Source organism: Colletes latitarsis, unplaced genomic scaffold (genome assembly GCF_051014445.1).
Source record: "Colletes latitarsis isolate SP2378_abdomen unplaced genomic scaffold, iyColLati1 scaffold0133, whole genome shotgun sequence".
Taxonomy (NCBI): domain Eukaryota; kingdom Metazoa; phylum Arthropoda; class Insecta; order Hymenoptera; family Colletidae; genus Colletes; species Colletes latitarsis.
Genome location: NW_027488483.1, coordinates 4,104 through 12,500, shown reverse-complemented (window position 1 = coordinate 12,500; position 8,397 = coordinate 4,104). Strand labels below are relative to the sequence as shown.

At 51.6% G+C, this 8,397-nt stretch overlaps 1 non-coding gene and 1 pseudogene across 1 annotated transcript; both read left to right on the top strand.

The window, feature by feature from the left end:
- The first annotated feature begins 2,450 nt into the window (after positions 1-2,450).
- On the top strand, positions 2,451-2,605 carry LOC143351333 (5.8S ribosomal RNA). Its single transcript, XR_013081678.1, has one exon. It is a non-coding gene; the product is annotated as a 5.8S ribosomal RNA (ribosomal RNA).
- Positions 2,606-3,820: 1,215 nt separating this feature from the next.
- LOC143351334 (large subunit ribosomal RNA) lies at positions 3,821-6,943 on the top strand (annotated as a pseudogene).
- Positions 6,944-8,397: the final 1,454 nt, after the last annotated feature.

The following is an 8,397-nucleotide window of genomic DNA, read 5'->3' as shown; positions in this document are numbered from 1 at the left end:
CGACGTTCCTTTACGGTTTGAACTTGCGTATCCCGCTTTGCCCGGTGGCGTGTGTGCTCGTCGTCGTGCTCCGAACGAAACGTCCTGATGACGGCGAGGAAGTAATAAAATAATATACATCCTTACGGGTAGCCTGAAGCGAATCGCAAACGAACGACAACGCGTCGATTGTGCGGCCATCGTTGCTCGCGCGACTAACGACGACCAGCCGAGAAGGCTGTAGTTTATCGCATCGATTTCATCGAGCAACCGATGGACGCTGCCGCGTTCGTTCGTAAATGAATGTTATACATACTCACGGATAGCCTGAGGCGAATAATCGCAAACGACGACGCGTCGATTGTGCGGCCATCGTTGCTCGCGCGACTAACGACGATCAGCCGAGACGGCTGTAGTTTATCGCATCGATTTCATCGAGCAACCGATGGACGCTGCCGCGTTCGTTCGTAAATGAATGTTATACATACTCACGGATAGCCTGAGGCGAATAATCGCAAACGACGACGCGTCGATTGTGCGGCCATCGTTGCTCGCGCGACTAACGACGATCAGCCGAGACGGCTGTAGTTTATCGCATCGATTTCATCGAGCAACCGATGGACGCTGCCGCGTTCGTTCGTAAATGAATGTTATACATACTCACGGATAGCCTGAGGCGAATAATCGCAAACGACGACGCGTCGATTGTGCGGCCATCGTTGCTCGCGCGACTAACGACGATCAGCCGAGACGGCTGTAGTTTATCGCATCGATTTCATCGAGCAACCGATGGACGCTGCCGCGTTCGTTCGTAAATGAATGTTATACATACTCACGGATAGCCTGAGGCGAATGATCGCAAACGACGACGCGTCGATTTTGCGGCCATCGTTGCTCGCGCGACTAACGACGACCAGCCGAGAAGGCTGTAGTTTATCGCATCGATTTCATCGAGCAACCGATGGGCGCTGCCGCGTTCGTTCGTATATGAATATTATACATACTCACGGATAGCCAGAGGCGAATAATCGCAAACGACGACGCGTCGATTTTGCGGCCATCGTTGCTCGCGCGACTAACGACGACCAGCCGAGACGGCTGTAGTTTATCGCATCGATTTCATCGAGCAACCGGTGGACGCTGCCGCGTTCGTTCGTAAATGAATAATATACATACTCATGGCTAACTTGAGGCGAATAATCGCAAACGACGACGCGTCGATTTTGCGGCCATCGTTGCTCGCGCGACTAACGACGACCAGCCGAAACGGCTGTAGTTTATCGCATCGATTTCATCGAGCAACCGATGGACGCTGCCGCGTTCGTTCGTAAATGAATAATATACATACTCATGGCTAACTTGAGGCGAATAATCGCAAACGACGACGCGTCGATTTTGCGGCCATCGTTGCTCGCGCGACTAACGACGACCAGCCGAAACGGCTGTAGTTTATCGCATCGATTTCATCGAGCAACCGATGGACGCTGCCGCGTTCGTTCGTAAATGAATAATATACATACTCATGGCTAACTTGAGGCGAATAATCGCAAACGACGACGCGTCGATTTTGCGGCCATCGTTGCTCGCGCGACTAACGACGACCAGCCGAAACGGCTGTAGTTTATCGCATCGATTTCATCGAGCAACCGATGGACGCTGCCGCGTTCGTTCGTAAATGAATAATATACATACTCATGGCTAACTTGAGGCGAATAATCGCAAACGACGACGCGTCGATTTTGCGGCCATCGTTGCTCGCGCGACTAACGACGACCAGCCGAAACGGCTGTAGTTTATCGCATCGATTTCATCGAGCAACCGATGGACGCTGCCGCGTTCGTTCGTAAATGAATGTTATACATACTCATGGCTAACTTGAGGCGAATAATCGCAAACGACGACGCGTCGATTTTGCGGCCATCGTTGCTCGCGCGACTAACGACGACCAGCCGAGACGGCTGTAGTTTATCGCATCGATTTCATCGAGCAACCGATGGACGCTGCCGCGTTCGTTCGTAAATGAATAATATACATACTCATGGCTAACGTGAGGCGAATAATCGCAAACGACGACGCGTCGATTGTGCGGCCATCCGTTGCTCGCGCGACTAACGACGACCAGCCGAGAAGGCTGTAGTTTATCGCATCGATTTCATCGAGCAACCGATGGGCGCTGCCGCGTGCGTTCGCCCGATTGCGCGTGAAGTTACTGTTCGGAACCAAGAATATACGGGTGTATTATACCCGTTTGGTCGCAGCCACGCGCAAAGGCTTTTGAATGTACTGTACGCCCGGCCGTCGAACGATGGTTTTCCGTCATTCAGGAAACAAAAAGAAACTTTTGTCGTCGATATGGCGCGTTCAATCCTCCGTCGATACGCTGGTCGGAGGTGCGAACATCGAATATTTTTAAAGCAAAGAACAAGGAGCATTTTTAAATACAAAGAGAAAAATTGTAAATTGTATATGATTACCCTGAACGGTGGATCACTTGGCTCGTGGGTCGATGAAGAACGCAGCTAATTGCGCGTCAACGTGTGAACTGCAGGACACATGAACATCGACATTTCGAACGCACATTGCGGTCCACGGATAAAATTCCTGGACCACGCCTGGCTGAGGGTCGTTCACTTGTCCTAAAACTGCTTGCGTTGTTCTCAGATTCCCTAACCCCGCCGTCGTTTACCTCTCCTTTCGGGGAGATGGCGAAGAACGTTTCGGAGCCGGGTCGATGAAGAGAAAGGTATCAACGTACGAGCGAGAATTTGGGTATTTCGTTGGCGTTTGTCGCTGGACGTACGAAAAAGAATAAATATTATATATTATTGGCAAGTTTGCGCACCCCTTGCGTGGTGAGGCAGAGATCAGTCTGGACTCGCGCGAGTGTTTTACGGCGTCGTGCGTCGTGTTGTCTGGAGTATCATCACGACCGCCCGTTAAAGCACCGCTCCTACGATTTCTGACTTTGACGGCACTAAAAACCACCGTGGGGCGCAAATCGCGTTTCGTACAAATCTAATGATTACCGGCGCTCCCGACGTTGCCCGAAGTTAATAATTTATGCAAAGGAAAGAGAAAATAAAGCGTATACTAGTTTTGGAGCATAACAAAAAGGACACTGGAAAGAAATTTGACCAAACACTGATAATTATGATATGTAATATATGCCCTACCACGTGAAATTTGTGGTATCCGTCGGTCGTCGTCTTCCTCTCTGTTCGTTCGTACAGCCCCAGGGAAAAATGATAATTTATCAAACGAATCGGACGATCATCCTCTATGGAGAGGCTCGAACGAACACGACGAGAAGCGCGATACGAACGGAACCCAAAAGAAGGGATATACTCTGAGAAGTTGGTCGCCCCATGTCTCTCTTTGTTACGAATATGTATATCGATTGCGAGACCGCGCGTTTAGCCGGTCGTCCAGTCCACGAATGCTTTTCTTTCGAACTTACGGTGGACTTTGGTAGACTATCAAAGAATCAACGAAAATCGGATCGGGTAGTTCTATCATAGACACACACCGTGGTTCTTCTTTAATTTGAAAAGCGACGGAAGGACGTTAAAAGTAATCAGCCGGTTACGCCTAGCGAGCGTTTCGCATCGAACGAATGAAAAACTAAGACAGAAGGGAGACACTTTGGCGAGGCGCTAAAAACCCATCATTGATATCCTTTTCTCCGAGAAAGCAAAATGCTATTATATGCTATCGGAGGACGCGGAGAAGTAGGAGGTGGTGGTCGATTCCATATATACACCAGGTTCTTGTTGCTCCGATTCGTTACGGTGTACGATTTGTTTTTCTTTTTTTTTTTTTTTCAACTAACAAGTTTGTTCGACGACCTCAGAGCAGGCGAGATGACCCGCTGAATTTAAGCATATTACTAAGCGGAGGAAAAGAAACTAACTAGGATTTCCTTAGTAGCGGCGAGCGAACAGGAAAGAGCCCAGCACTGAATCCCACGGTTATTGCCGCAGGGAAATGTAGTGTTTAGGAGGATCCGTCTATCCCGTGACGTCGAACCGTGTCCAAGTCCATCTTGAATGGGGCCATTTACCCAAAGAGGGTGCCAGGCCCGTAGCGACCGGTACGCGTTTGGGGAGGATTTCTCCTTAGAGTCGGGTTGCTTGAGAATGCAGCCCTAAGTGGGTGGTAAACTCCATCTAAGGCTAAATATGACCACGAGACCGATAGCGAACAAGTACCGTGAGGGAAAGTTGAAAAAAGAACTTTGAAGAGAGAGTTCAAGAGTACGTGAAACCGTTCAGGGGTAAACCTGAGAAACCCAAAAGATCGAATGGGGAGATTCATCGACGACGAAGCTGGCTCCCGTTGGCGTGCGATTCCCCCGTTGGGACCTCGGTTCCAGAACGCGGGGTACACCCCTTCGGCGAATAACCGGCGACGTAGTCGTGCACTTCTCCCTTTGTAGAACGTCGCGACCCGTTGTGTGTCGGTCTACGGCCTGGGCTATTTGCCTGTCGCGGTGGCATTCGTTCGCTCGCGGCAGAGGCTCGGTCGCCCGGCCGGCTGCACGACGGTACTCCGACGGTATCGGGCCGCAACCAATCCATTCTCGAATGGTATATGCGTCCAGGCCCGTCGCAAGCTCGGACAGCACCCGGAGCGTGTGGACGCAGCGCCCTCCCCGGGTCTGGCCAGCTGTTAGCAGACGGTGTCCTCGGACCGGCCAAGCTTCGAATTACCGGTCAGCGACGCTATTGCTTTGGGTACTCTCAGGACCCGTCTTGAAACACGGACCAAGGAGTCTAACATGTGCGCGAGTCATTGGGACATTGAAACCTAAAGGCGAAATGAAAGTGAAAGTCGTCGTAAGCGTCGACCAAGGGAGGATGGGCCGCGTCACGTCGCGGCCTCGCACTCCCGGGGCGTCTCGTTCTCGTTGAGAAGAGGCGCACCCAGAGCGTACACGTTGGGACCCGAAAGATGGTGAACTATGCCTGGTCAGGACGAAGTCAGGGGAAACCCTGGTGGAGGTCCGTAGCGATTCTGACGTGCAAATCGATCGTCGGAACTGGGTATAGGGGCGAAAGACTAATCGAACCATCTAGTAGCTGGTTCCCTCCGAAGTTTCCCTCAGGATAGCTGGCACTCGCTCGTTCATTCGTGAACGCGTGCGAGTTTCATCTGGTAAAGCGAATGATTAGAGGCCTTGGGGCCGAAACGACCTCAACCTATTCTCAAACTTTAAATGGGTGAGATCTCTGGCTTGCTTGAAATCATGAAGCCAAGAGACTAATTTGAATCAGAGTGCCAAGTGGGCCAATTTTGGTAAGCAGAACTGGCGCTGTGGGATGAACCAAACGCAAAGTTAAGGCGCCTAAGTCGACGCTCATGGGATACCATGAAAGGCGTTGGTTGCTTAAGACAGCAGGACGGTGGCCATGGAAGTCGGAATCCGCTAAGGAGTGTGTAACAACTCACCTGCCGAAGCAACTAGCCCTGAAAATGAATGGCGCTGAAGCGTCGCGCCTATACTCTGCCGTCAGCGGCAAGTGGGGAGGGACGCGCCATCCTCTCGGGGGTGGACCGCGTCCTCCATCAAGCTCTGACGAGTAGGAGGGTCGCGGCGGTGTGCGCAGAAGGGTCTGGGCGTGAGCCTGCCTGGAGCCGCCGTCGGTGCAGATCTTGGTGGTAGTAGCAAATACTCCAGCGAGGCCCTGGAGGACTGACGTGGAGAAGGGTTTCGTGTGAACAGCCGTTGCACACGAGTCAGTCGATCCTAAGCCCTAAGAGAAATCCTATGAAGATGAGGTGTCCTAAAAAAACGCAGCAAACGAAACGAAACGAAGTTATTACAAAGCTTAATCATCCACTTTGACTCGAACACGAGAAAAAACATACATATATATATATATTTATTATATTTATTATATTATATTATTAAGATCCATCATGGCAACAACAGTATAGTAGAGTTGTGTAAAAAAATATGTGTAAAAGCAATTTTTTTAAACGTTTTTTTTTTAACCAAAAAGAAAAACGAGTCACACAAGTGCGAAACGATTATAAAATAAAATAACTTGAGCGATGTGAGAGAGAGACACACACCCATCGGGCGAAAGGGAATCCGGTTTCTATTCCGGAACCCGGCAGCGGAACCGTATACCATTCGGGCCCTCGTAAGAGTAGTTCGTCGGGGTAACCCAAAATGACCTGGAGACGCCGTCGGGAGATCCGGGAAGAGTTTTCTTTTCTGTATAAGCGTTCGAGTTCCCTGGAAACCTCTAGCAGGGAGATAGGGTTTGGAACGCGAAGAGCACCGCAGTTGCGGCGGTGTCCGGATCTTCCCCTCGGACCTTGAAAATCCAGGAGAGGGCCACGTGGAGGTGTCGCGCCGGTTCGTACCCATATCCGCAGCAGGTCTCCAAGGTAAAGAGCCTCTAGTCGATAGATTAATGTAGGTAAGGGAAGTCGGCAAATTGGATCCGTAACTTCGGAATAAGGATTGGCTCTGAGGAGCGGGGCGTGTCGGGCTTGGTCGGGAAGCGAGTCTGGCTGACGTGCCGGGCCTGGGCGAGGTGAACGGCGTTGAACGGATTCGTTCGTTCTCGTCGGGATCCGAGCTCGGTCCCGTGCCTTGGCCTCCCGCGGATCTTCCTTGCTGCGAGGCTTTCGTTGGCGGCTTGCCGTCGTCGATCGTCCTCTTCGGCCGCCATTCAACACTCAGCTCAGAACTGGCACGGACTAGGGGAATCCGACTGTCTAATTAAAACAAAGCATTGCGATGGCCCCCAAGGGTGTTGACGCAATGTGATTTCTGCCCAGTGCTCTGAATGTCAACGTGAAGAAATTCAAAAAAGCGCGGGTAAACGGCGGGAGTAACTATGACTCTCTTAAGGTAGCCAAATGCCTCGTCATCTAATTAGTGACGCGCATGAATGGATTAACGAGATTCCCACTGTCCCTATCTACTGGCGTCTAGAAGCCGTCCGGGCGTATAGCTTGCTATACGGCACCAGGATCGCATGTGCCAACCCCTCCTCCACGCGGTGGACGCTGCAAACGGCATTTATGCCGGCCAACGGGGCTCTGGTTTCGGCAGGGGCGGTGCAGGGGCACACCGTATGGGAGTAGCGACCCCACCTTCCCGAGCAAGACGTGATCCGTCATTCGTACTGTGCAAACACAGAGATGTCAGAAAAGAGTGGTGTCAGGAAAGCAAAGAGAGATGGGGAAGCATTATGATTAGCGTATACTTAACACCTGGGGGCTTCGGCCCCCATTTCACGTTAAGGCTTATTGGAGAAGGTATATTATACAAAAAGGGGCTATATGCCCCTTTTTCACTTTAAGGAACTTTTCAAAAGTTCCTACTCGAACATCTGGGGCTTCTCCAATAAAGACCTAACTCATACCAGGGGGCTTTAAGCCCCCTTTTTGCTTTAATGCTTTTCCGAGGAGGCGATCCTGACACCAGAAATCAAAAAGGGGGCTACATGCCCCCTTTTCACGTTGAGCAAAAATCCAAGATCAGAAAGAGACACGAAACGACGTCTGTATGCGTCCCCAAAAGCAATACGCCGCTGGGAAAAGCAATACGCCGCTGGGCTTGGCAGAACCCAGCACACCAAAACATCTGGTGGCAGACGTCGTAACGCCAGACGAATGACGGAAGGAGGCCACCGTAGAAGTAGCTGAGCTGCTCCCTACTGCCTGAAGGTGTCGGCTGGGAAACCACGCTAGTATCCTAGGTAGGGAGACGGGCCTCGAAACGTGGATCGCTCCCCTGGCCATTAGAAGACTCCGCCTAGACCAGCTCAACTCCGAGCTGTAAACCGGTGGTGTACGGCTCTGTCAGACTCGGAGTCCTTGCCATACGGACGCTGCATATAGGAAGGATATGCAGCGTATGACGAAAACACTGAAAGGTACGCCAACGACGAAAGACAACATGTATTTATACATGTAAGACCGTCGTCGCGCTGCTGACAGCAGCTCCCGTCGTTGGCGATGGCAAAAGGACGCTGAAGCGTCAAGAGCATAGTTGATGATGGCAAAGTGAGTTCTACTAGTCGTGCTAAGGACGAGTCCCACGTTTTGGAGCTAATGCTACAGGGACATGATGCCCGAGGTCATGTCCTAGTTACGCAGCGGGTTCCCTGCAAAAACAGGGAACAGAAACCGGGCGTAGCGAAGCAGAGGGAACATCTGCTTGAGGTTTGTTCCCCACGTGTTTGCCGTGCGTGGCGACCTGTGTCGGCGGAAAGGAGGATCCTGGGATCTGAGGGCCCTCTCTCCTGCGGGAGTGTAGCTGCCCAACACGTACCTTTGGCCTCTGCTTCGTCTAGACAGGCGGCTAGGCGAGAAAAGCAGCCCTGTGCCTAGTCAATCGGCTCGGAACACCACTCGTGGGTTCTATTGGGCGAGGAAGTGAACCTAGGAGTCCGGGGA